This window comes from Phascolarctos cinereus, unplaced genomic scaffold, assembly GCF_003287225.1.
Source record: "Phascolarctos cinereus isolate Bilbo 61053 unplaced genomic scaffold, phaCin_HiC Scaffold_726;HRSCAF=1367, whole genome shotgun sequence".
Taxonomy (NCBI): Eukaryota; Metazoa; Chordata; class Mammalia; order Diprotodontia; family Phascolarctidae; genus Phascolarctos; species Phascolarctos cinereus.
In genome coordinates, this window is record NW_027556098.1 from 363,383,133 (window position 1) to 363,411,077 (window position 27,945).

The 27,945-nt window shown below is 42.3% G+C and overlaps 1 long non-coding RNA gene across 1 annotated transcript in view; it reads left to right on the forward strand.

The window, feature by feature from the left end:
- The window catches only part of LOC144454489 (uncharacterized), a 56,896-nt gene that overhangs the window by 18,532 nt on the left and 10,419 nt on the right, over positions 1–27,945 (forward strand). Inside the window, exon 2 of the long non-coding RNA XR_013482916.1 lies at positions 6,315–6,395. This is a non-coding gene — a long non-coding RNA (uncharacterized LOC144454489). The remainder of the gene's footprint in view (positions 1–6,314; positions 6,396–27,945) is intronic.

Here is a 27,945-nt window from a genome sequence, read left to right on the forward strand (position 1 = left end):
GAAGGACATAAGCATTTATTAAGTGCCTACTTCATTCATTCATTCATTTATTTATTAAGTGCCAGGCAATTTACAAATATTATCTCATTTGATCCTCACAACAATCCTGGGAGATAGAGAATACTATTATCCCCATTTTACAGATAAGGACACTGAGGCAACTAGAGATTGAGTGACTTGGCCAAGGTCACACAACTAGTAAGTACCTAAGGCCAGATTTTAATTCATGTCTTCATGACTCCAGGCCTGGGTTCCACCCAAGGTGCCTCTATAAGTGGTAAGTCACAGAGGCTCAATTGGAAACCGGGTTTCAGACTCCCAAATTCAGTTTGCTCTCCACTGTCATTTGGGGGAAGCTACCTTTGAAGCTCTTCATCTTTCTGGCCTTGGGCCAGGAATCAAGAGGTGACTGCTCCTACCTTGACAAATGCCCATATGGATCACTTTGGTTGGGGTTCTGGAGTGCGCATCACCTTTTCTGGGTCCTGTGGCTATACCAGCACTTCTTAACATGGAAAGATGTTTTAGAGAGAGCCAGTGTGCTACAGTGGGTAAAAAGGTGACCTTAGAAACTGGAAGACTTAGATTCCAAGAGTGCTGGTAAACCTTGCTAGCCCTGTGACCATGGGTAAGTCATTAACTTGAGTTTCAGTTTCCTGGTCTATAAAACAGAGATAATAATCCCAGGAGTATGTACCTATCTCACAAGGTGGTGTGGTTCCATTAAGTGAGATAAAGCATTTTGCAAACCTTAAATCACCATCTAAATGTCACTTTATAATATAGTAGATGTACCTTTTTTCATCACCTCCCATCTTAGAAAGCAAGATTCAAAAACCTTTACATCTGAAACTTTTCCTCTACTTCCTGATCCTTGACCCAGATGGGTTTGGAATTGCCTTCCAGAGGTTAGAATGACCTGCACCTAAGGTGTGGTCAAAAGCTTCCAGGTTTAGAAGCAGGCCCATGGCAGAAAAAGCACCCGATTTTTAATCAGGAGAAAGCTGGGAGTAAATCCCAGGCTCTAACTCTTGCTAGCTGTCTGACCCAGGTCTCTACCAGTTAGTTCTAAATCCATGAGCCAATGATCTAGATCATTTAATCTCTCTGAGCCTCTGTTTCCTCATCTGTAAAGATAATAACATGGGCTCTCTACCTCCCTCACAAGAGTGTTATGAACAAGTACAAATGAAGTGCTTTTAAAATCTTTTTTTTCACTGGGCACTTAATAGTCAATTTATTAATTATGGCTAGCAAATAATCAATAAATTGAAGTCAGTGGCCCTCTTGGAAACCAAAAGGCATGCTTTTAAAATCTTAATGGGAATTGTTATTTGGAGATCAGAAGTGTGTGATTGCAGGGAGTTGGAAGAAGTCCTGAGGTCCCCTTCCCCTCATCCACTATCCCCTGACCCCCAACCTAAAGAGCTCTTTGCTCTCTGATCCTGACCCTGAGCCTGCAAAGCCTGTTCTCAGACTACAACTGTCCAGCAAAACCAGCGCAAGATTATCAGTGCATCACAGACCTAAGTGCATGTACTCAGGGACCCTCCCCCACCCCCCACCCCCGCTGAGGCCCAGTAGGGCCCTATGACTTGGCACTTTTCTTGGATGACCTTTCTCTTTGTGACTTATGTTCAAGGACTGGGCACTCTTCTCCAATCTGTCATTGCTCAGAATAGAAAGTTGACTGGGCCCAGACGATTTATAAGAGTACAGCCTTGTCCAAGAAGTTCCCCATGTGCAGATTCGGGCTCGCTCTGGCTGGCCGTTTAACCAACATCTATTACATACTTATGGCATCCAGGGTGTTATCCTATGTACTAGGGGAGATATGAAGCCCTCATGAAACTAACAATCTACTACAGGCTATGACATATACAAATAACTTTTTTTTTCTAGTGGGGAAGCAGGGAATTTCACCAGTGTAGGGACCTCCCAGCATGAAAACACCCTCCACCAAAGCAGATTGGCAGTTCATATTTTTGTAACTCATGCTCTTAGGAAATTTCCTGGGGCATTGAGAGGGTAGGTAACATAAAAATTATAATAACTCCTCACATTTATATAATGTTTTAAGTTCTACATGGCAGTTTATATACATTATCTCATTTGATTCTTATAATGACCCAACAAAGTAGGTTCTATTATTAATCCCATTTTACAGATCACAAACTGAGACTCAAAGGAAGGTAAATTTATTATCCAAACAGCTATTTATGACAAGGTTCAGATTAGGGTCTTTCTAACTCTAAGGCTAGCACTCTATATGCTACACTTAATATCACAGATAATTTTAGTACAATAACATATGGTAAGGCAATCACCTCCAGAAGGAGGGGTTCAACTCCTGGCCTGGCCTGGCTTGCCAGAAGATGTGGACCTTGAGGGAGACAGCATGAAGCCAAGTGTGAAATGCCTATCCAACAGTCCTGCATAATGCTTCATGTTTTGATGTTTTAAGTATCATCCTCCTGTAATAGTATTTATAAGTTACTGCTTCATGTCTAATTTTTTTAAATCAATGCATACTTTGGAGTCTTCTGTGTTTTTAGCATTTCTTTTGTCATCTTCTCATCCAAAAAGTGCTGTAGTAGATGTAAGGGGCATCTCTCGTACTCCAGCTGTGACTGACTAAGGTACCCAGGAACTGCTGACTTCTTAATCTTAGAAGCCTTTGCCTCCAAGGCTGGAAAGGTCCCTCTCAGAATCACCATTCAGTTATCCATGCTCAGGGTAGAAGGACAGAGCAGAAGAAAGAGCCAGGGCTTTAAGGTCCAGTCTCGGCTAGCGCATGTGTTGGCTACCATGTGTGATCAGTTTGCCATTTCTGGAAGAGTTGAAGAGGGTGCCTTTCTTCCCCTCTCTCCAATCCCCACCCCAGGGAGAGGCTTACAGAGTTCTGACATACTTGACAGATGGGAATAGACAGAGGTCTAGAGGATAAACTCATTCCCTTTAAGGGTTCTCAACCTGGGGTCCACATGCATAGATTTCAGGGGAACTCTGAACTTGGATAGAAAAAAAATTTCATCTTTATTTCAATATAATGGGTTTCCCTTGTAATCCTATATATTTCATTTTATTTATATCTTCAATCATCACTCTGAGGAGGGGTTTAGAAGCGGACTACCAGAGGGATCTAGGTCACAACAAATGTTAAGAATTCCGGCTTTAAGGTTTACTGAGTGGGCAGCTCTTCCTGGCTTAGTGGCCAATTTTCTCTGACACAGCCACCTCTCCAAACCCCACCTCCTGCTGCCACAAAGGTGATCAAGGAGCACCCAGGTTTTGTTGCGTTATCCCAAAGCACCAAGTTTTCCAGCCAGGACACATGACCCACAGAAAAGCCAGGACAAATGTGTCACTGGAGAGGACCAGATCCATACGTGTTCCACGGGATGTAGTCAGAGCCAGTTAGGAGGGTTTCTCTGAGTGTGGACTGTTATACAACAAATACTCATCGGGACCCTTGTGTGTGCAAAGAAATATGATGGACACTATGGAGAGCCAAACGACATCATCTTTTCTCTCAAGGAGTTTACAGTTTAATGAAAGTGGAGGAGGGGAGGGATGTAATATAAGGCCTACCCAGATGTCCATGACACTGAGATTCGGTGATTTGGGTGTTCAGTGAAAGGCAGCATGATGCAATGAAAGGAACACTGAATTTGGAATCAGATTAAGCCTCAGTTTCTTTGTCTGTAAAATGAAGTGGTCATACTAAGTCATCTCTAAGGTCCCATCCAGCTCTAAACTTGTGAACCTTTGCTCCAGTAAGTGAAGAGGTCATGACCAAACGAGGGATAGAGAGAATCACAGATTAACTGGACCATTTTGATTACATAAAATTTAAAAGGTTTTTTTCCCACAAACAAAAGCAATGCAGGTAAAAATCTCCTAAAAATCAACCCCTCTAAGCAACATAATGGGGGGGGGGGGAATCTTTGCAGCAAGTTTTTTTTTTATAAGGGTATATTTTCTAAGATATATAAAGAATGGATTCAAATTTATAAGAATAAGAAACATTCCCCAATTGATAAATGGTCAAAGGATAAGAACAGTTATCTAAGGAAGAAACTCAAGCTATCAATAGCCACATGAAAAAAAATGCTTTTGATCATTAATAACTAGAGCAGGGGTAGGGAACCTTTGGCCTCGAGGCTACTCATGAACTAGAGAAATGCAAATCAAACCAACTAGGTTCCTCTTCATATCCACCAGATTGAAAAAAGTTGACAAAAAAGAAAGTGATTCAGAGACCACTAGAAAACAAGCGCATTGGTATATTCTTGGAGCTAAGAATTGGTCCAGCCATTTTGGAAAGCAATTTTTAACTATGGCCCCCCTAAAATTTACTAACTACTCCATACCCTTTGGTTCAGCCGTACCACTACTAGACCTATACTCCAAAAGGATCAAAGAAAACAGAAAAAGTCCTACGGATGCAAAAATATTTACCATAGCTCTTTTTATGGTGGCAAAAAATCCCTAGAAACTGAGGGTGTGCCCATCCTCTGGGAAACAGTTGAACAAGCTATGGTATAGAAATGTGGCGAACTGCTATTGTGCTGAAATAAATAAAGAGACTGTTTCCGAGACATTGAGAAGACTTGTATGGATTGATGCATAGCGGCATGAGCAGACGCAGAAGGACAATTTATACTGAAACATCAACATTGCAAAAAACAAACAACTTTGAAATACTCAAGCACTCTAGTTAGTACAGTGATCAATCACGTTGCCAGAGGACCAATACCGATGAGGAAGAATGCTACCCACCTCCTGACAAAGAGGTGATGGATTAACATACAGAATGAGACACACATTTTTGGATCTAATGAGATAATAATTGTACGGTGCTTAGCATAAGGCCTGACATATAATAAGTGCTATATAAATGTTAGCTATCAATATTGCTATTGGATATAGCCATAATGGGAATTTATTTTGCTCGACTATGCTTATTTATTAAAAGGGTTTTGTTTTTCTTTTTCTTTTTTTTTCCCCTAGTGGAGAGAGGGACAAGGGAGAAAAAATACTTCATAATTGGAAAAACAAATCTCTCTGGCTCATTTTCCCACACAGTGTCCCTAGTAATGTCAGTATCTAGCTCATTTTCTCTGAAAAGGTCCTTAGCCCCCCAGCAAAACACTCAGGATAACTAGACAATAAACATAGGGGGGAAATAGTTTGATTTACACAATAAAAAATGCAAAAAGAACTTATATTTAAGTCCATGCACAGTCAAGAAAACTCCTCACACAGCCAATGTCTGAAGCCACGTCTTTCTATCTCCAAGTCCTGTGTAACTCTGGGGAAGTAATTTTAAACGCTCTCATTCTGTTTTCTCATCTGTAAAATGGGGATCTTAAGAGCCCCAGTCTCACTCAGTTGTTAAGAAGATAAGATGAAATAATATCTGCATAGGGAGGTTGATTATGTAAAGTACTCCAGAAACCTCATAGCATCATCAACATGTTGGTTATTACTATCATTAGTATTATTGTTCTCATCTTAGAGTCAATGGAATTCAGATTAAAAAACAGTCCGAGGACAAAGTCACTATCCTACCACCATTCTTTTTTTTTTTTTGGTGAAGCAATTGGGGTTAAGTGACTTGCTTGAGGTCACACAGCTAGTGAGTGTTATGTGTCTGAGGCTGGTTTTGAACTCACGTCCTCCTGACTCCAGGGCCAATGCTCCATCCACTGCACCACCTAGCTGCCCCCCACTACCATTATTTCAAGCTTAATATTTAGTGAACTGCCTTGAAAGTCGGTAAAATGATTGGGAGGGAGAGGAAAAAGCATTTATATAGTAGTTACTATGTGCCAGTTACAATGCTAAACACTTTATAAATATTTCAATCTCATCTGATTCCTACAAAAACCCTGGGAGGTAGGTTCTATTATTATCCTTATTTTACAGATAAGGAAACTGAGGCAAACAGAAGTTAAGTGACTTGCCCAGGGTCACATATCTAGTAAGTATCTGACGGAGGATTTGAACTCTAGTCTTTCAGGCTCTGGGCCCAGAGCTCTATTCATTGCATAACCTGGCTGACTGGTCACCTTTTCTAGCTGAATTAAACCTTGGCAATGTTAGCCTATCTTCTGTAGACTCAGTAAAAGACAGCTTTAGGTACAAGCAAAACAAAGGAGATATGCTATGTACTTCCTCCCTTCCCCTCCTCGCCTCACTTTCTTCTACTAGTCTCTATATTTCAAAAGCTTTTCATTCTATGAAGTTTGGATGTTCTGAGTATTCGCAATGGACAACACTAACTCAAAGCTTTGTTTTTGCACTTTTAGGGTCAGTGGGATGTCCGGGCAAATGCGAGCTGCAGCGTTGTCCGGAATGACCCTCCTGGTACAGGATACTATCTGTTGTTTGTGAGTGTTGTTCTCTTGATGTTTCTCCTATTTTTTAATGGGGTTCAGAGACACATGGCCCAAAGATAAGCTCTCTTACTATTGTTCTCTTACGTTTAACATCCAACAGACTCACGTTCAGGTGGATAAAAGGACAATTTGTGGAGCTGAATAAAAGTATTAGGATATAAGTTATCCTTGATGTAAATGCAAGGAAAACACCCATGGAACAACCTCCAGTAGCAGCCAACACAATGGGTCTGAAGTGCATCTCGTCCTGTTTGCTTTTATTTGTTATTCTAGGTCTTTATATTTCAAAGGTTTTTCCTTCCGTGTAGACTGGAGATTGTTGCCTGGGTGGTACAGTGGATAGAGCACCAGGCCTGTAGTCGAGAAGACCCATCTTCCTGAGTTCAAATCTGGCTCCTGACACTATCTGTGTGACCTTTGTGTGGCAAATCACTTAACCCTGTTTGCCTCAATTTCCTCATCTGTAAAATGAGCTGGAGAAGGAAACGGCAAACCGCTCCAATATCTTTGCCAAGAAAAACACCAAGTGGGGGCAGCTAGGTGGCACCGTGGATACAGCACCGGCCCTGAAGTCAGGAGGACCTGAGTTCAAATCCAGCCTCAGACGAAACACATGACGCTTACTAGCTGTGTGACCCTGGGCAAGTCACTTAACCCTAATTGCCCCCCCCAAAAAAATGGAGCGACAAAGAGTCAGATGTGACTGAAATGAATCAATAACAAACAAAAAGACTGGAGGTTATGAATATTTAGGATAGAGACGTACGGAGATATGCTGGAACCAGTTCATAAAAGCTTAGAAAAACCGGTTATTACATTTTCAATGTGGGGGGCAGCTAGGTGGCACAGCGGATAGAGCACCGGCCCTGAAGTCAGCAGGACCTCAGTTCAAATCCGGGCTCAGACCAAACACTTGACACTTACTAGCTATGTGACCCTGGGCAAGTCACTTAACCCCAATTGCCTAAAAGCAAAAAAAATAAAAATAAAAACAAAACAAACAAACATTTTCAATGTGAGCACTGACACCTCTGAAATTGGCAAACGCTACAAATCAGGGCTCTATTCACTATTTTGTTGGTTGTTTAGACTTAAGAAAGTGATGAAGAAAATGCTAAGAATGCAGATGAAATTTAAAAGTGTGTTGCATGCATATTTTTCTTCCAGAGTACTTGTTGTTAAACATTTGCCAGCATGCCTCTGGTCAGATATACCTACGTTAAAAACAATGTTCTTAATTTTTTTATGGACCGGTGTTCTATAGAGGTGATTATAGGAAATATTTTGGCCTGTCAGGATGGTCTGAGGGGCAGCTAGGTGATGCAGTGGATAGAATTGTGGTTATTGGTCCTTCGTTCTCCAAGAGGACCATGACATCAGGAAGGTGGCGCCATGACTTTCACGTGAATTGGATTTAAGTGAGGGAGGGCAGTGCAAGGTCACCAGCCTCACTTTCTCCTCTGGAATCATCTGGGTCCAGTGGCCAGATATAGATCAAGACGTAGAGTACAACAGCCCTGCAGTGAGGAGGACCCGAGTTCAAATGTGACCTCAGATACTTACTAGCTGTGTGACCCCATGAAAGTCACTTAACTCAATTGCCTACAAAACAAAAAAAGATGGCCTGATTTCAGTACACTTTATTGGTTGAGTTTTCCAGGATATTTTGAGGCCAGTCAAGTCAAATTAACAAGCATTTATTAAATGCTTACACTGTGCTCAGCATCTGCAAAGAAGACCCAAAAACTAGTACCCCCCCCCAAAGAGGATACAAAGAAAGTCCCAAACCTAAAAACGTAATCAAATAGTCCCTGCCCTCAAGGAGCTTACACTCTAATGGGGGGAGACATCTATGGCCAGACAAGATATAGATGAGATAAATTGGAGAGAATCAACAAAGGGAAAGCACTAAGGCTGGGAAAGGCTGCTTGTAGAAGGTGGGACTTCAGCTGAGACTTTCATGGATGGGTGGCTCAGGGATTTGTCCTTGTCAGTCCATGAGAGATGGAGAGCTGCCCACTTCGAATTTCAGCCCCCAGGTCATGCTTGCAGGGTGTCCCATGGGCACTACCCTTTTACAGCCTGCTGTGATAGGTTGCCCAGTTCCCATCCTACGTAGTGGCCCTGATCCCTGAGTGCTTCAGACTCCTTGTGGTTTCTGGTAGCAATGACCTGGCCCTAAATTGCCATCATAAATCCCTCGGTTGCCACATTCAGACGTGCATGACTCATACATTTGTTCCATATTCCTTTGGTTATGATGATGATAATGATTCCCCTGTGAGGAAAGACCTCGGGATCCCTAGAGTGCTGACCTCACTCCTGGCCCTGGGCAATCCACCTAAGCAAAGGTCAATGCCTGGTGGCTCTGCCTTAATGATCATCTTGCAGCAGCAGCTGGCCAGCCTGCCTCTGTCTTTGTCCTGGCCCTAGACCTGTGGGCTCTTTAGCGGAGAGAGCTTCCTTTTGCTTCTTCATTTCTCTGTGGATTCCCCTCTCCTGGAAGCTGGCAGTGGGACCTGAGAAGATGACAATAGTCTAGAGGTCCGTTGCTGCCCCCAGATCCATGGCCCGATGCTGCTTCTCCATCTGCATGCAGCCTGTGCAGTCTCCCTTTCTTGGAAGCAGCTTCCCTCTTCCACATGCATCTGGGGAGTCATTCAGACGCACAAGGGGCTCGCCCAGTGCTTCTCGGTGTGCATCCCTACATGCTATTCCTTATCTTCTTCCAGAGTGGTTTGGCTGGGGATTTAAAGCCAAATGGAAATTTATAATCATCCCAGTGGGAAGCATGCCACCTACCTTCTGGCAGAGAGGTGAGGGACTCAAAATGGAGAATGAAACATGCATTTCTGAACGTGACCAATGTGGGAATTGTTTGTACATATTTTAAAATTAATTTTTAATTTTTATTCTGAACTTAACAAATACTAGATAGAATGGTACACACATATATACATACATACATATATACATACACATGTACACACATATATCATGTGGACATCAGAGGACTATATTTTTAATGACAGGCCTCCATTATGTACAACTTAAGTATACATATGTTTGTTTCCCTTTTTTTTTTAAATGGAGATAGGAGGGAGGAAAAAAAATGCTTGTTAATTTAAAAAATTACTTGCTATACAAACAACCAGAGAAAGGTCCTCCAGTAGAGAAAGTGGAAGAGACCCAAGAGGATGATTTAAGGGTAGGGAACCTGCAGCCTTGAGGCCACATGTGACCCTCTAGGTCCTCAAGTGTAGCCCTTTGACTGAATCCAAACTTGACAGAACAAATCCCCTTAATAAAAAGATTTGTTCTGTAAAACTTGGACTCAGTCAGAAGACCACACTCAAGGACCGCCAGCTACATGTAGCTCCGAGGCCAAAGGTTCCCCACTCCTGAGTAGGATCTGAAAACACAACCCCTTATAAGGGCTTTTCCCTACCTGTGGCTTTTTTTTTTTTTGGCTAGGCAATGGGGTTAAATGACTTGCCCAGGATCACACAGTAGCAAGTGTCTGAGGCTGGATTTGAACTCAGGTCCTCCTGAATCTGGGACCAGTGCTCTCTGTCCCCTGTGCCACCTAGCTGCCACCTACCTGTGTCTTTTTTATCTGATTTTATGATTTGTCTTGTGTATAATAATAATGGGTAATATTTATTCAACAATTTGAGGTTTGCAAAGCACTTTACAAATATGTTTCCTCATTTGATCCTCACAATTATACTGGGAGGTAGCTGCCATTATTATCCCCATTTTACAGATGAGGAAACTGAGGCAATAATTCCTACAAAGAGAGGCAGTCAATAAGCACTTATTAAGCACCATGGTCCAGACACTCTGCTAGGTGGTGGGGACACAAAGACAAAAATTAAATAGTCCCTGCCCTCAAGGAGCTTATATTCTAAGAAGCTGTGAGTAGCATAATGGAGAGAGGATGGATCTAGCATTTAATGCAGTGCCCAGTATATTAAAAAAAAAAACTCACATGCAACTGGGAAATATGATATATCGGAAATGAGATATAGAAAATTGAAGGGGAAAGGGATAAGAGAAAGGGAGGGGGAGATAGAAGGAAAGGCAGATTAGGAGAAGAGGTATTCAGAATGCATGCCATCTTGGGGTAGGGGGAAGGGAGAGATGGGGAGAAAATTTGGAGCTCAAAATCTTGTGGAAGTGAATGCTGAAAACTAAACATAAATTAATTCAAAAAACTCACAAAAATACTTATTTCATGAGCTTGTTATGAACATTAACTAAGATAATAATGGCTAACATTTATATAGAACTTGAAGGTTTGCAAAATGCTTTATGCATACTATCTCATTTGATTCGCAAGAGACCCCTGTGATGTTAAGTGCTGTTATCCCCATTTCATAGATGAGGAAGTTGAATCTGAGAGGATAAGTATCTTTCCCAAGGTCATCTAGCTCAGTAATTAGTAACTGTGGATTCCTGACTCTTAGGTACAAGACTTTATGCATTCTACTACCTAGCTCATGGAAAGCATTGTACAAGCCTTAGAGCCTTATATAATACCTGTTCTTGCTAACACTGTATCCAAATGCAAAGAAGTATGGTCTAGGCTTATCTCTCATCTATTTATCCCTTCTTTCAGCCTGCCCCCACCTTCCACTCCCCCCACTTAAACTCCATGAGGTCAGAGAATATGTCTTATTCAAACTTTGTTTTTTTTTGTTTTGGTTTTTTTCCCCCCACTGATCATGACACAGTAGGACTAAATCAGTATTTGTTGAATGAATGAATGATTTTCCATCAGCCGTGATACTGAATGTACTTATTGAAAAATCCAGTTATTTAGGGGCATTCTCTTGATTAGGTATCTAACTGCCATGCCTCCCAAGATTTCCTCCTTCCAGGGAGAAGAAATTCTCTGGGATGGTACTATGAACTTTATTCCCATTGCTAGACTTTTTTGGACACACACTTGGAGAATTCTTGACTTGCCAGGGGTAGCCGGTAGGCAGCATCCTACTGCCCTCTTGTGGACAGCGCAGGTCAGATGCAAGGCTCTGCTGACCCGCGCCTTGGAATCAGACAGAGCATGTGTCTCTTCCACAGCTGTGGTCTCCTCCAGTTTGTGTGTTGGTGGACGATTGCAGCTGGAGCCCTGAGGGCCAGGCCCATCGTGAACCCTGTTAAAGCTTCTGGCAAATGGCCCAACTCTTCACCTCCTACCCTAAATTTAGGACCATAACCCGGGCAAATGACAGACCATCAATCTATGTTAAATCAACCACACTGGAAAATTAAGCTCACTTTGACTGCAGACCTTGGGCTCTTTCAGCCAATTAATTTTCTAGCAGTCTGACATTTACGGCAGGTGGCTTGTCCAAGTGATTCATCTGTCTTCCAGTGCCCACTAGAGGACAGCAGTGCCCAGCACTCTGGATCTAATGGATATGGCCAGAAGGGAAGCAAGGTCTCTGCCTGTCTATAACGTACTAGTTTCTCAGAAAAAAAGATCAGAGGTGGCTGCCATCTGTGATAATAATTATAATGGACTCCTCTACACATGGATACAGAGCCACAACTAGGAATTTGTGTACCTAGCGGAAGCAAGGTAGTGCAGTGGATAGAGAACTAGTTTTTGTGAAGTCAGGAAGAGCTGAGTTCAAACTCAGCCTCAGCCACTTACTAACTCTGTGACCCTAGGCAAGTCACTTAAACTTTTTGCCTCAGGTTGTTGTGAAGATCAAATGAGACAGTATTTGCAAAGTGCTTAGCCCAGTGCCTAGTAAATAGCAGGTACTGTATCAATGTTAGCTGTTACTATTATTATTACTAATACCTGGAGAAAGGAATCAGTCAACATGCATTTATTAAGCATTTACTGTATGTCAGGCATCATGCTAAACACAAACTACAATTAGGACAAATTGCAAGTTGCTCTGTGTGTGTGTGTGTGTATGTATGCTGGGGATGGGGTGGGGTGTAGGATATGGCCTGAGGACAAGGAAACAGATAATACCTTCAGGGCATTGTTGGAGAGGCTGCTTTTTGTAATATTGTTGATGTACTCTAAATTTAGCATTCCAGCAAAACTTAAGTAGAAATGAGGGCCACTGATCCTCACGGAAGGATCCCTACAGGCTGCATATTGACTCAGTTTTACGGTGTGATGCTATCTGTGCTTTATTGCATTTTTAAAAGTTTGTGAACTATTTCCTAGCTACATTTTAGCCTGGTTGGGGTACACTCAGAAGTGTGGCGGGCCACACACGTTTCTGACACCTCTGCTCTAGACCAAACTGCCTAGTTACTGCTCCACTGGTGTGGTGCTCTGGACTTTTCTAAGCCTTTTTATCGGTGTTCCTTCATTTGATTTTCACCATAATTCTGGTGGCCAAGGAGGGTGGTGGTCATTGCATAGTAGAAAGAGCACTGGGTCTGGAGTCAGGAAGACCCGAGTTCAAATCCAGCCTCAGACATTTCCTAGTTGTGTGATCCCGGGCAAGTCACTTTGCCCTGTTTGCCTCAGTTTCCTCATCTGTAAAATGAGCTGGAGAAGGAAAGGGCAAATCACTCCAGTATCTTTGCCAGGCAAACCCCAAATGGGGTCACAAAGAGTTGGAAATGACTAAGCAACAAATCCCATTGCATAGATGAGCAAACATACACTGAGGTGCCTTGTTCGCAGATCTCAGAAATAGGTCTTACGAAAGCATTCAAGATTTTTTTTTCCCTATGAGATCAAGCCACCATACCTCTTCCTATGTTCAATCCCTCCTGCCCCTATAATCTGTCCCTTCAGGAATAGGCTCCCCCTGATTCTGTGATCCTTCTAAGGCAACAGTTTTGGGGAGAGGGGAGAAGGCTCATAGTCTAGTAGAAGGAACACTAAACTAGGAGTCAATAAGGTCTGGGTTCAAGTTTTGGATATCCTGTGTGACCTTGGACAGGTGTCTTCCCCTCTCAGGGTCTCAGTAACTCCCTCCATAAAATGGTGTAAATGACCTTCCCAGGATCTTTCCATCTTTAAATCTATGATCCTAAATCCTTTCCCCTTCTAACATTCTATGATTTTCAGGTAATTAGCTAATCCGATGTGCTCATAGAAGCGGCAGGAGGACTTCCAAGGGCCCTCCTTCCAAATTCCTAATCCTATATGTGCATCATTAAAAAAATGGCCTTTGGGAGACAAGAAATATTTATTTGGTCTTTCCATTGTATTACCTAGAGAGGCACCAGGTAGAGAGCCCAGCCTCAAGTTGGAAAAGACTAGAGTTCCAGTCAAAACCTCTGACTGTGTGACCCTGGGTTTGAGTCCAAACCTCTGACACGTACTGACTGTGTGACCCTAGGAAACGAAACCTCTCAGTGCTCCAGATAGCTCTGTAAGAATATGATAGAACTGGGGCAGCTAGGTGGCACAGTGGACAGAGCACCAGCCCTGGAGTCAGGAGGACCTGAGTTCAAATCTAGCCTCAGACACTTGACACTTACTAGCTGTGTGACCCTGGGAAAGTCACTTAATCCCAATTGCCTTAAAAAAATAAATAATAAATTAAAATGCTCCCTGCCCCCCTTTAGCTCTAGCCTGGAATTAGGGATCTTGGGTCCGTTAGGGAGAAGAGCCTACTATGCTAATCAGGCGGTATGGGGAGGGATCAAGGAGTGGTCAGCTCCTAAAGGAACACACAGTTTCTTTACCTTGGGCACAGACATCATTTACTACAGGAAACCCTTGGGGGAGGGACTTCTAAGGGGTGTGTTTTCGGTCTATATCTGAAACAAGATAGCCTTGGGAGCTGACGTCTGTAGCTTGACCTCTGGATTGTAATATGGTAACTGTGGGAACTGATACATGATACATCCTGCTGGTACAAGATAATCCTGCTCATACAAGGGAAATTCTACAGAGGTCAGCTTGTTCTTGTAACAGGGAGAGAGAGTTCACCTCACTGGGGCCACTCATGATTTACTGCTAAAGATTGGGTCTTTGGGCTGGGGAAAGATATGGTCCTAGGGCTGGGGTCTGAGCACCCTATCACCGTGATCCTTATTTCAAAGCAGATGGTAAGGAATCTTCTCCAATTCCATTTCTGCTCATGAAACCCCATCTGCTTCTGATGTTGAATGATTTGACTTTGGGGGTGAGGACTGTCTTTTCCGGGTGTCCAGTGGCTATAGCTACTGATGAGTTGGGGTCTGCAGCACCTGCAGAGAAAATTTCAAGAGACAGGTGGAGAGTCTCACTCCACAAGGTTTACTTCCCTGGGTGATGGACGGAGAGGCTGGGCTGAAAGCAGGGTGGGCGGCCTGGAAGACATTTTATATTCTTAGGCTTCTTGGGCTCAGAATTCTAGGCTGTCTCCATCAAACACTGTGTTGTAAGAAAAAAATGAATATCAAGAATTCAGAGAAGCATAGAAAGACTTACATGAACCAATGCAAAGAACCAGAAAAATGACATACACGATGAATAAAAAATAGAACAAATAAAAATTAAAACAAATTTTAAAAATTAAAAAAAAATTAAAACCAAATACTGTGAAATTATAATAACCAGTTTTGGCCCCAAAGAAGAGGTATAAGAAGTCTTCTCCCCATGCTCTTTTTGGAATTGAGGGTCTGTGGGTGAAAAGAGCTGCATATAATTTAAAAGGAAAAACAAAATAAATTGTTACATACACAGTCAGGTTTATAAAGATTTTATCAAGAATGTTTTGATATATATGTATTTTTTTGTTTTCCTGAGCTGTATGTTTTTCTCTTTTATTCTTTGTTATGAGGGATGACTCTCTGGGAGGGGTAAGGAGAAACATATTAGGAATTGTAGATGACATTAAAAACAAAAGCTATTTTCAACATTTATTTTAAAGAAAATCTTTTTTTTTAAAGTATATTTCCTTTTCTTGATATCAGGACTGTCCCAGAAAGTCTGAGGCATATGGACTTTATTTATTACATACTCCTTAGCTTGGCATTTAAAATACTTTGCAAATCTAGAGAGGCTAGAGCCAGACTGTGAGTCTTTGTTTTCTATCTAGATGGTAAGCCCCTTGAAGTCTGCGATTCTCATCTTGTACTTCTCTTGTTTTTCGTAAGAGCCCACCACCCTGGTAGCCTCATGGAAGCTGCTCAATATGCCATTGTTGGCTGGTTGATAAAGGAGAAGGGAAAGGTTGTATTGTAGATAAGTTAATCTGATTTTTTTTTTTGTAGAAATGGATCATGCACGATATTAGAGAAGAGGCACGTTTGTTAACTGATGGTTGAGCCCCCATCAAAGTCCAGTCCAATCCAACCAGTGCTTATTAAGCACCCTGCTACATTGCAGGCACTATGTAAAGCAACGGGAGTATGAGGATAATGCAAGAAAACAGTTCTTGCCCTCAAACACCTCCCATTCTACTACGGGAGATCCTTCATGTGAACGTGTAAGTCCATATGTGATAATTAGCCAACCGAGAGAATGCTCTCCATTAGGGAGATCAGGAAAGTCTTCTTGGAGATGGCTCGTGAACTCTACCTCGAAGGAAGCTAGGGATCATGAAATCATAGGATCAATAGACCAAGAGCTAGAAGGAAACTTATATGTCAGTCATCTAGTCCAATCCCTAATATCACAGAAGAGGCAATTGAGGCCCAGAGAGGTTCTAAGTAATTCACCCAGGGCTGCACAGGAAGTTGTTGGCAGAGCCCAGATTTGAACTTGGGTTCTTAATTCCAAATACAGGGCTCTTTCCATCAATGAAGAAGATAATAATAATAATAATGATAATAATAATTATCATTACTATTATAGCTCCCATTTACATAGCACTTTAAAGTTTACAAAGCACTTTACAAGCTTTACAAATATCTCCTTATTTGATCCTGACAACAACCCCAGAAGGTAGATGCTATTATTATCTGCATTTTACAGATGGGGAAATTGAGGTATTCATTCATTCAATAAACATTCATTAAGCGGCTACTATGTGCCAAGCTCTGTGCTAAATGCTGGAGATACAAAAAGAGACAAAAGACAGTAAATGCCTTCGAGGAGCTTACAGAAATTAAGTGACTTTGCTAATACATTGTTGGTAGAGTTGTGAAATGATCCAACCATTTTGGAGAACAATTTGGAACTATGCCCAAAGGGCTACAAAAATGTGTATACCCTTTGATCCAGCAATAGCACTTCTAGGGCTATATCCCAAAGAGATCAAACAAATGGGAAAAGGACCCGCATGTACAAAAATATTCATAGCAGCTCTTTCTGTGGTGCCAAAGAATTGGAAATTGAGAGGATGCCCATCAATTGGGGAATGGCTGAGCAAGTTGTGGTATATGAATGTAATGGAATACTATTGTGCTATAAGAAATGATGAACAGGCTGACTTCAGAAGAACCTGGAAAGACTTGTATGGTCTGATGCTGGGTGAAGTGAGCAGATCCAAGAGGACTTTGCACACAATAACAGCCACATTGTGCAATGACTAATATTGATAAACTGAACCCTTCTCAGCATTATGAGGATCTAAGACATCTCCAGAGGCCTCGGGATGGAAAATGTTGTCCACATCCAAAGAAAGAACTATGGAAGTCGAATCGTTCTCACTTATTTTTACCTTCTGTTGAGTTTCGTTTCATCTTTCTCATGGTTCTTCCTATTGGTTTTAATTTTTACTTACAACTTCACTAATATGAAAATATGTTTAATGGGTATGTAAATGTAAAGCCTATATCAGATTGAGCGCCGTCTTGGGGAAGGTGGGGGGGAGGAAAAGGGAGAAAAATTTTCAACTCAAAAGCATATGGAAAAAATTTTTTAAAAATTTAATTTAATTTAAAAATCAAAGTGAAAAAAAGAAAGAAATTAAGTGACTTTGCCCAAGGTCACCCAGCCAGTAAGCATCCAAGGTCGGATTTGAACTCAAGTTTTTGAGATTTCAAGGCCACGCGCCCCCTCCGCTGTACCAAGTGGCTGCACAGGTATACAAAGGTGAGAAACAGTAAGCCTAGAAAGGCAGGCTGGAGCCAGATTGTGAAGTGCTTTAAATGCCAAGCTGAGGAGTCTGTAGTTTATTCTGGAGTCATCAGGGAACCATTGGAGATTCTTTAGTGAGTTGTTGCTATGGTCAGACTTGGGTGCTTGGGCACTCGTTCAGAGAAAGGATTAGAGAAGGGAAAAATGAGAATCTGGAGGCTGTTGGCAGTAGTCCAGGAGAGAGGTGAAGAAGGCAGTGTAAATGTAGAGAAGGGGATGGATCATCGTAATAGCTAGCATTTATACAGCTGTTTATTTTATTTATATTAAGTGCTTTGTGAATTTCATTGGAGCCTCACAACAACCCTGGGAAGTAGGTCTTATTAGACTCATTTTTCAGACAAGGAAACTGAGACAGACACAAGTTCAATGACCTGCTCAGTGTCATGCAGGTGAGTAAATGAATTCAAATTCAAGCTTTCCGGATTCCAGGCCCAGAGTTCTAGCCACTGAACTGCCTGGCTGCTATTATGCAGGCAGAATCATAGGACCACATATTTTTAAATTTTTTTTTAAATTTTTTTTTTAGTGAGACAATTGGGGTTAAATGACTTGCCCAGAGTCACACAGCTAGGAAGTATTATGTATCTGAGACCAGATTTGAACTCAGGTCCTCCTGACTCCAGGGCCAGTGCTCTATCCACTGTGCCACCTAGCTGACCCTTATAAGGACCACATATTTAAAGCTGAAGGGAGAAGGGAATAAGCATTTCTATAGAGGCTACTATGTGGGAGGCACTGCGCTAAGCACTTTACAGATATTACCTTATTTTATTCTCCCAACAACCCTGGGAGGTAGGTCCTGTTATTATTGAGGAAACTGAGGCAAACAGGGGGTAAATGACTTGCCCAGGGTCATACAACTAGGAAATGTCTGAGTCCAGATTTGAGGTCATCCTGACTCCAGGCTCACCACTCTATCTATGGTGCCACCTCAGTACCTCTAGGGAATTTCAGAGTTCATCTGTTTGAGCTCTCTTGTTTTAGAGAGTATAGGACCACCGAGCTGGAAGGGACCTTGGAGGCCTTCTTCCTTTCAGGGTTCTTTTCATCGACATTATTGATCATTACATGGGGGGTGCTCAAGGGCTAACCTGGGAGACGGCACGGACTGTGAGACCGAAGGCCTGAATTGGTGTCTCAGTACAGAGAGTAGCTGTGTGACCTGGGACAATTCACCTCCTTTCTCTGAGCCTCAGTTTGTCATGTGAAAAATGGGACTAACAACAACTTTGAAAACCCTTACAGAATTTTAGAAATATGAGTGATTGGCAACATGAGAGGTTCTAAGGAAATGCATTCTGATCATCTGCTTATCCGGAGCAGGTAGATTATGCTAGGGGAAAAAAGGAGGGTGGTGGTACTTGCTGTTTAAAAAGCTAATGCTAATGAAGGACTGGTGGAGAGGAATGGGGAAAGAGGTACTCATACGGCTGTGTGAATTTCATTGGTCGTTTTTCAGTCATTTCCAACCTTTCATCACCCCATTTAGGGTTTTCTTGGTAAAGATATTGGAGTGGTTTGTCATTTCCTTCTCCAGCTCATTTTACAGATGAGGAAACTGAGGCAAACAAGGCTAAATGACTTGCTCAGGGTCATACAGGAAGATGAGCCTTCCTAACTCCGGGCCAGGCATTCTATCCACTGCGCCACCTAGTGGCCCTGTGTGAATATCCTGGCTTTGTGAATATCCGCGTGTGAATACCTATATCCACATATGTCCTAGCCATTGGAAACATCCAAAAGGAAAAGCTCACATTAAAATGGCAAGATGTGACTTTTAACTGAAATTGACAAGATGCTTCCTAAACATCTAAGAAAACTGTTCCTTTAGGGCCATTATGTCTCTGGAGACACCACACTCATTAAAATTGGTCTTTCACCTAAATGGAGGCTGAACGTGCCAATTCTGAAAGCCTGAGGATCCCCCTATTCCCACCCTAGGTGATGGGAGAACTAGACAGCATTGTGAGGGATGGAGGGAGGTAGGAAGATTGGGGAGGCGAGCATTGGACATGGGATATTGGCCTGTTCCAGTGTATGAAGCGATAGAGAGAGATTCTAGGTTCTTAAGACCACTCCACATTCCCATTCCCACCCCCAGTGACAAGATGAGATTAGCTTGGGAGGTGAAGAGAATGTAAGAGCCCACTGTGTTTGTTAATTGCATAAAAGCATTTCACTTGATAAAATCTCCTCAAACAAGGAGTCTCCAACAGATATTTAAAGATCACACATAATTTCCTGTCAGTTGCAGCCCTGGAGATCCGCTGAGTATCAGTACCAAACCAGGCGTGTAACAGGGACACATGCTCACTTAAAGGCATTTGCCAGTGTGTTGGAAGATGTCTGAATTGTAGAGAGATAGCTTGTCTTTGAAAGGGGTCTTCTACTGCCTATCATTAAGAGATTCTCAGGTTAATTCTGTTTGCAAATGACATTATTTTAATTTCCCCAAGCCCCAGAACACTGCCAGGTCTCTTTGTTCACAACCCTGGTCACTCAAAAGATTTGTTGTTATCATTCCATCATATCTGATTCTTTGTGACCCCAGCTGGAGTTTTCCTGGCAAAGATACTGGATGGGTTTGCCATTTTCTTCTCCAGATCATTTTTCAGATGAGGCAAATGGTTACAGGCAGGAATGATGAGAGATCAGACAAGAGTAGTAAAACCCTATCCCTAAGGGGGTTAAAAATTTTTTTTAAATTTTTATTTTTCAGTTCCAAATTTTCTCCTTCCATTCCCTTCCCCACCCATGGAGAAGGCATGAACCCAAGGGGATTTTTGAAAAGAGTTTTTAAAGATCATCAGGGAATGGGAGACATGAGGTTTCAGAAAGCAGGTCAACCAAATACTTATTCCAGAGCTGTCTGACTTTTTTTTTAAAGCTTCCTTTAATCTTCCCCGCATCTTGCTTGATCCTCAACCTCAAAAGAAGAGGTATGACGTGTTCCACCTCCATAGCCTCACACTCTATGTTCCTTCAGGCACAACAAACTTGTAGCTGCTCTAAATCAGCTTCTACTCAACAGAAACAATGGTCTAGGTTCCTGGATGATCATTTATTGGGTGGGGTGGGCGACAGAGGGAAGATACTAGAATTGAAGCATGGAGAAGCAAGAGCAAGGAGAATGAGTTTTTAAAAGTGCCAACCCCAGAATCCAGACCAGGATCAGAGTGCAGAAGTCATTTGAAACTGATGTGGGGTAATCAGAGAAGACTTCCTGGAGGAGTTGAGTTTTAAGATAGATTTGAAAGGAGGAGCATCCTGGTACACAGGGTAGAGTGCTGGACCTCTGGTTTTGGTCAAGAAGACTTGGGTTCATTTCCCACTTTTGATACTTACTAGTAGCTATTTGTCTGTAGGCAAGCTGGAACCTATCTGAACTTCAGTTTCCTCACCTGTAAAATGGAGTTAGCAATCATCAATCAGCCACAGATACTGAAGATCTATAAAAGAAGTTTCTTACCACCAAAAGTCGTTGGCACTGTCAAGAATCTCAGCATCAGAAGTGGATGTGGTTTTATCAGTGGAAAAAATGTATTACCACATATTTTGTCATTGCCCTCTAAGCTTCATGGGACTTTTCCATCTGACTTGCAACAAAACCTCCTATTTGTGTTCTCTTCCATGAGAATGTGAGCTCCCCGAGCACAGGGACTATCTTTCCTTCTGTGTTTGCATCCCCTAAGTACATAGTACTGTATAGTACTATGGAGAGTAAGTGCTTGATAAATTCATTCATTCATTTAATTAAGCACCAGCTTTGGACTTGGCACTATGCTAAGACTAGCTATACAAAGACAAGAGTTAAATAATCCCTGCCCTCAAGGGACTTACATTCTTTAGAGGTGAGGAAGACAGGGATAGAGATAAAGATAGACAGATGATAGATAGATAGATAGATAGATAGATAGATAGATAGATAGATAGATAGATAGATGGATGGATGGATGGATGGATGGATGGATGGATAGATGGATGGATGGATAGATAGATGGATGGATAGATAGATGGATGGATAGATAGATATAGATAAGCTGATAGATATAAGGCAATGAGGGAGTGCTGGGGGGGAGCAAGACATGGATATAAGAAAGATAGGTAGATAGGTAGATAGACAGATATAGACCTATATATAGATATATAGATATAAAGACAGACAGACAGATATAGACATAGATAAATAGAGAGAGATAAAAAACAGGTAGATAGATAGATAAATAAACATTAGGCAATGGGGGAGGGCACTTGAACCTGGGGGATCAGGAAATGGATATAAAGATAGATAGATAGATAGATAGATAGATAGATAGATAGATAGATAGATAGATAGATAGATGATAGATAGATTGATTGATAGATGGCAATGGGAGTGCTGGGGGGATCAAGACATGGATATAAAGATAAACAGGCAGGTCTATGGAGGTGGCACTATCAGCTAGAGACATCAAGACATGGAGTGTGTGTGTGTGTGTGTGTGTGTGTGTGTGTGTGTGTATAGACAAGTGGATAGATAGAGAAAGAGATAGATAGGGAAAGAGATAGATGACAGTAAGGGAGGGCTCCAGAAACTGGGGGCATCAAGAAAGGCTTCACATAGAAGGGAACGTTTGAGCTCAGTGCTGTTGGAAACATGGGATTCCAGGAGGCAGGGGTAAGGAGGGAGGTCTTCCAGGCAGGAAGTGGAGGTGGGGAAGACAAAGGCATGGAGAAAGGATGTGGAATGTGGTATCTGAGGACAGTAAAAATGCTACCTTGGCTGGACTGAAGAGATCGCAAAGGGGAGTAACGTACAATAAGGTTGTAAGTATAGGTTGAAGTCAGGCTGTGAAAGACTTTAAAAGCCAAACAAGAATTTCTATTTGATCCTTAGGGCAGTAGGGAGCTGTTAGGGTTTATTGAGAAGGGAGAGACATGGTTAGACCTGGGCTTTAGGAAAATCCCTTTAACATCTGTGTTGGAGGATAGATGGAAGGCTGTTCCAATAGGCTGGGTGAGACCAGCCTATACCAGGGTAATGGCAGTGTGAGTGGAGAGGAGACAAATGGGAATGAAAAATTTGGTGGTTGACTAAAAATGTGGGGTAAGGCAGAGGGAGGCATCAGAGGAAGCACCAAGGTTGGGAGCCTGGGTGACCACAAGGATGGTGGTGCCTCCAGCTGAAAGGAGAAATTAAGAAAAGGGATAGGTTTGGGGAAAAGAGAATGATTCTGTTTCAGACATACTGAGTTGAAGATGCCTATGAGACACTTAGTTCAAAATGTTCCATAGGCTGTTGGTGATGTGGGCCTGGAGCTCTGAGGAAACACCAGGGCTGTCTATAGAGATGGGGGAATCATTTGAGCAGATAAATGAAGTGTTAGAATTTGACAAGGACCTCTCAGTGAGAGAGAGTGGACAAAGAAGAGATGAGGGCCCAGAACAGTGTTTAGATATGTATGCTCATTAGGAACCAGCAAAGCAGACGGAAAAGTGGGGAAAGGATCAGATAGGTAAGAGGAGAAACTAGAAAGAGCAGGGTCCTGAAAATCCAATGGAAGGGGCCACATAACAGCCCCAAATGCTGCAGACAGGTCAGGAAGGATAAGGATTGAGAAAAAGGCCATTAGATCTGGCAATTAAGACATCCCTGATAACCTTGGAGAGAGCAATTTCCTTGAGTGATGAATCCCGAAGCCTCCCTGCAAAGGGTTGAGAAGCGAATAAAGGAGAGGGAGTAGAGGTGAGGAGTGAACCACTTTTTTTTTCACTAGGAATTTGATTAAGAAAGGAAGGAGCAAACATAGGACAAAAACCTGAAGAAACTGCAGGTCAGGTAAAAGGTTTTCTTTTGTTCTAAAGGATGAAGGAGACTTAGGTGGGCTTGCAAACATCGGGGGAAGGAAGCAAGAGAGAGTGAGAAAATGGATATTGCGGGGAAGGGATGGTTTTGGGGAGGCGCTGTGCCAGAGCGCATGGTGGGGGAGGGGATCAAAGGTCCCTACAAGACGGTTGGTCCTGGACAGAAGGGTCATCTCTTCAGAGTGTAGGAAAAGAATAAAGAAGATGAGAATGGGGATGGTGCCTAGGGGTTATGTGAATAGGGAGCCCGACCAGGAATCAGGATTGGATTTTCTACTTGTTGTCTCTTCCATTAGAATGTAAGCTCTTTGAAGGCAGAAACCAAGTTTTTAGTCTTTCTTTGTATATCTGGTACTTAGCATAGTGCCTAGCCTAGAGTCAAAACTCAATACGTTCTAGCTGACTGAGTGACTGAATCAATCAACAAACATTTATTAAGAGAAGCTTTCACCCAGGCAAAGTGCTCAGAGATACAAGGAAAGAGCAAACACAAGAGGACCAGAGTTCAATCTCTACCCCTGACGCGTACTGGCCACACAACCCAAGAGTAATTTACTCAACGTCTCAGTGTCCTGGGCAACTAATTCTTTAAGACTTTAAGTCTGCAGCTGTCCAAGCAGCTGCTCTGCCCCTCCCCTGAGGTGAATGGCATGACCCTGGTCCGGGAGTTGCAGGGAAATACTAGCCCAAACACTGCCTTGGCAAGTCGGTTAGGAGCAGCTGCCCAGGGACCCTTAAACCCCCTCAGCTGTTCTGCCAAGATGCTCTCAGGTTTGGCCTCTCTGTCCTCCACAGGCCAGAGAACAGCGCTGTTATTCCACAGAAGATTATAGATGTAGGGACCTCAAAGACAACTGAGATCAATCTTCTTATTTTACAAATGAGGAAACTGAGGCCAACTAGTTAGGAATAGGGACTCGACCTGTGATTCCATGAGTATAAAGAACTTCCGGGCGAAGAAATCCCTCTATCAACGCAGGTGAACATCACCACTGCAGCGCAGGGAATTGTCTTCCTCTAAGACAGGGCAGAGCTTCCAGTTCCAAAGGATGTATGATGAAAAATGCTATCTGCCTCCAGAGAAAGAACTGATGGAGTCTGATACAGATCAAAACATACTATTATTTCCTTTTTTATTTTTTCAGGTTTTTTGTCTGTGTTTTCTTTCATAATATGGCTAATATGGAAATATGTTTTGCATGACTGTACATGTATCAAATAGCTTGCCTTCTCCATGAGGGAGGTGGGGAGGAAGAGGGAGAGAGACTTGGGAACTAAAAATTTAATAAAAACAAATGTTAAAAATTAGTTTTAGATGTAATTGGTGAAAAAATAAAATATTAAGAGGCAAAAAAAAAAAGACAGGGCAGAAACTGGACTCTCAGCTGTGCTCCATTTTGTATTTGCTGCCCTGTCTGGTTTCAGCTCCATGGAGCAAGATGTCCCAGCACCTTGCATCCCCTGGTGTCCCATTCTCTCTTTGGATGTAAGCTCATTGAGCGCAGAGACTTTCTGTTTGTGTGTACCTGGCACATAGTATTTAATAAATACGTTATCTATCTAGCCATCATCTATCATCCCCAATCCAGTGATTCCTTCCTCCTTTCCTTCCTTCTTTCCCTCCGCTGTCCCTCCCTTCCTCCCTTCCTTTTCTTTCCATATGTTTGACATACCTTCCACCCAACCAACCTATCCTTACACATATTCTTACTCTAAGATTTACCATTTCCAGTGATCTTTCCATTTACTACACTACTTTTAAAAATATATTTTTTTATTTATTTTGCTAAATACTCCCAATTACATGTAATTTTTTTAACATTCATTCTTTAAAATCGAATTCCAAATTTTCTCCCTCCTGCCTGCTCTTCTCTCACCCTTTAAGAAGGCAAGCAATATATCAATTATACATATGAAGTTATGCAAAATATATTTCCATATTAACCATGTTGCAAAAGAAAATACATATTAAAAAAGGAAGCAAAAAAGAAAGTAAAAACAGTATGCTTCAATCTGTACTCAGAGTTCAACAGTTCTCTCTCTTTGGAGGTGGAGCGCATTTTTCATCAGGGGTCCTTTGGAATTGTCTTGAATCATGGTCTTGATCAGAGTAGCTAAGTCTTTCACAGTTATCATTGTTGCCATATCGCTATTGCCGTGGACAGTGTTCTCCTGGTTCTGCTCACTTCACTTGGCCCTGGTTCCACTTACCATCCTTATCATGATCTGGACCAAAGTGTCCCTCCCTGGTCACCATTCTCTAGGTGTGTTATCTCCCTTTTTTTCAGGGGTTCTTAATTTTAGGGGGGTCGTAGATCCCTCTGGCAGTCTGGTGATGCCTTTGAACCTCTTTATAGAATAATTTTCTTAAATGCATGAAGTAAAACACATATGGTAACAACAGAAAGCAATTATGTTGCAATACAGTCTGTAGACGGGAAGACAGTGATCACGGGAGAGCCAGGGGCAAGTCTAATAACTGCAGTAGTTTTGAAATCGTCATAAGCAGGCAACAAACATTTATTGTATTTGTTATGTGCTAAGTGCTGGAGATACAAATGCGAGCAAAAAGATAGTTCCTTCCCTCGAGGAGCTTACATTTTAGTGGAGGAGGCAACACAACGAAAGGAAAAGAGGAGGGAGACGTTATTTGCTCGGGGGCATGGTGGTGAAGTCCAGAGAGTCAGATGCACAGTTAGGAGAGGGATGAAGAATGGCCAGCCTGAGTCCATCCCCAAAATGGAGGCTCTGGAAGAAGGTCACCAAGAGGAAAAGTATAATAAGTACAAACAATGTTTTGAGATATCAGCAAAAATTACAATGTGATATGATTTCTATTGGTGACAAAATCGCAGGTATAGCTATTAGTGCTGTGGTTTATTGCCTACATTTATTACTCCAGCCCAACAGAAAACTCATCTGCCAATGCTGTCACCTTTGGACATGAGCTACATGTGATCCATACTATATAGGAACTAAGCCATGTTATGATGCAAGTGTCCCCTCCCCCTCCAGACACGAAGGTGGGATAAGGGAGGATTATGCCCTCAGTGTGTTAAGGGAAAACGTTTGCATGTTCTTAATATGTCTGTGTGGGCCACTACGTGGTGCAGTATATAGAGTGCCAGGCCTGGAGTCAGGAAGACTTGAGTTCAGATCTGGCCTCAGACACTTGCTAGCTGTGTGACCCTGGGCAAGTCACTTAACCTTGTTTGCCTCCGTTTTCTCATCTGTAAAATGAGCTGGAGAACGAAATGGTAAACCACTCTAGTATCTTTGCCAAAAAAAAAAAACCCTCAAATGGGGTCACTAAGAGTCAGACATGACTGAAGTGACTGAACAGCAACAATGTATCTCCACAGCCTTTGTAAAGGCCACCCAGTGCCAAGGGAGAAAACGGTCACTGGCCTCCTAAAATGGGCTCAGGTCAATGGCAGAGAAATGAGACGACACAGCCTCCTCAAGGTGCCTGAGAAAGTGGGGCCCGGGTCAGTCAGCCACGTTATCCTGCCACATTACTGTGGTCCCCAGAACGGACCAAAGTACTGCAGATGGTGACCAACGAGGGAAACACACAACGGAAAGATCGCTTCCCTCATCCTGGATGCCACACCTCTCTTCGCATAGTCTGTAGGGGTGGGGAACCTGGGGCTTCGAGGCCACGTGTGGCCTTCTAGGTCCTCGAGTGCAGCCTTTTGACTGAATCCAAGTTTTACACAACAAATCCTTTTATTAAGGGGATTTGTTCTGTGAAGATAGGATTCAGTCAAAGGACTGTGCTTGAGGACCTAGAGAGCCACATGTGGCCTCGAGGCCCCAGGTTCCCCACCCCTGCTACCTAAGATCATATGGGCATTTTTGGTTGCTACATCATACTGTTGTCTCATATTGAGCTTATAACCGATCATCTAAAATTTCCAGATCTCTTTTCAGACAAAGTGCTGCCTTGTCCCGTGCTTCTCCCATTTGTCCTTATGAAGGTGATTTTTTGAACCTTCTTGTCAGACTTCATATCATCATCCTACCTCTATGACATCTCCCATGCCTGGCGCCTTCTTTCTCCTTCCACTGCTATCATCCATGCTCATCATTACCTGGACGACTGCAATAACGCACAATAACAATAACATGGTGTTCCTGCCTCATCTTCCCGTTTACGAGCCACCCCATACACAACTTCCAAAGCGATTTTCTTAAAGCATAGGTCTGACCACATTACTCCCTTACTCAAAAAATTATTACTTCCAGGACGAGGATCCATGGTTCTCCTACATGGATAGATTTCAGAGGGTTCGTGAACAAGGACAGGCAAAAATGCATCTTTATTTTTACTAACCTCTAACTAAAATTTAGCATTTCCTTTTATCATAAATATCAGCAAGAAACTACAGTGATGTTAGAAGTACTTGTGACCTTGTCACCAAGAGAAATCACATTTTCCCTATCACAGCACAGTTGTCACAGATCTCCAAATATCATTTATATTCATCACTACTTTGAAATTATTGTAGTTATTAAACCTGCCATGAGATCTCACGTGATTTCAGTCTTTCTGCCTACAATCTAGATTTCAATATAATTGATTTCCTTTGCCACATTCCATGTGTTTATTTTATGTATTTTAAAATGCGGTTCTAGGAAGGGGTCCACAGTCTTCACCAGAGTGCCAGAGGTGTCCATGGCTCAAAAAAG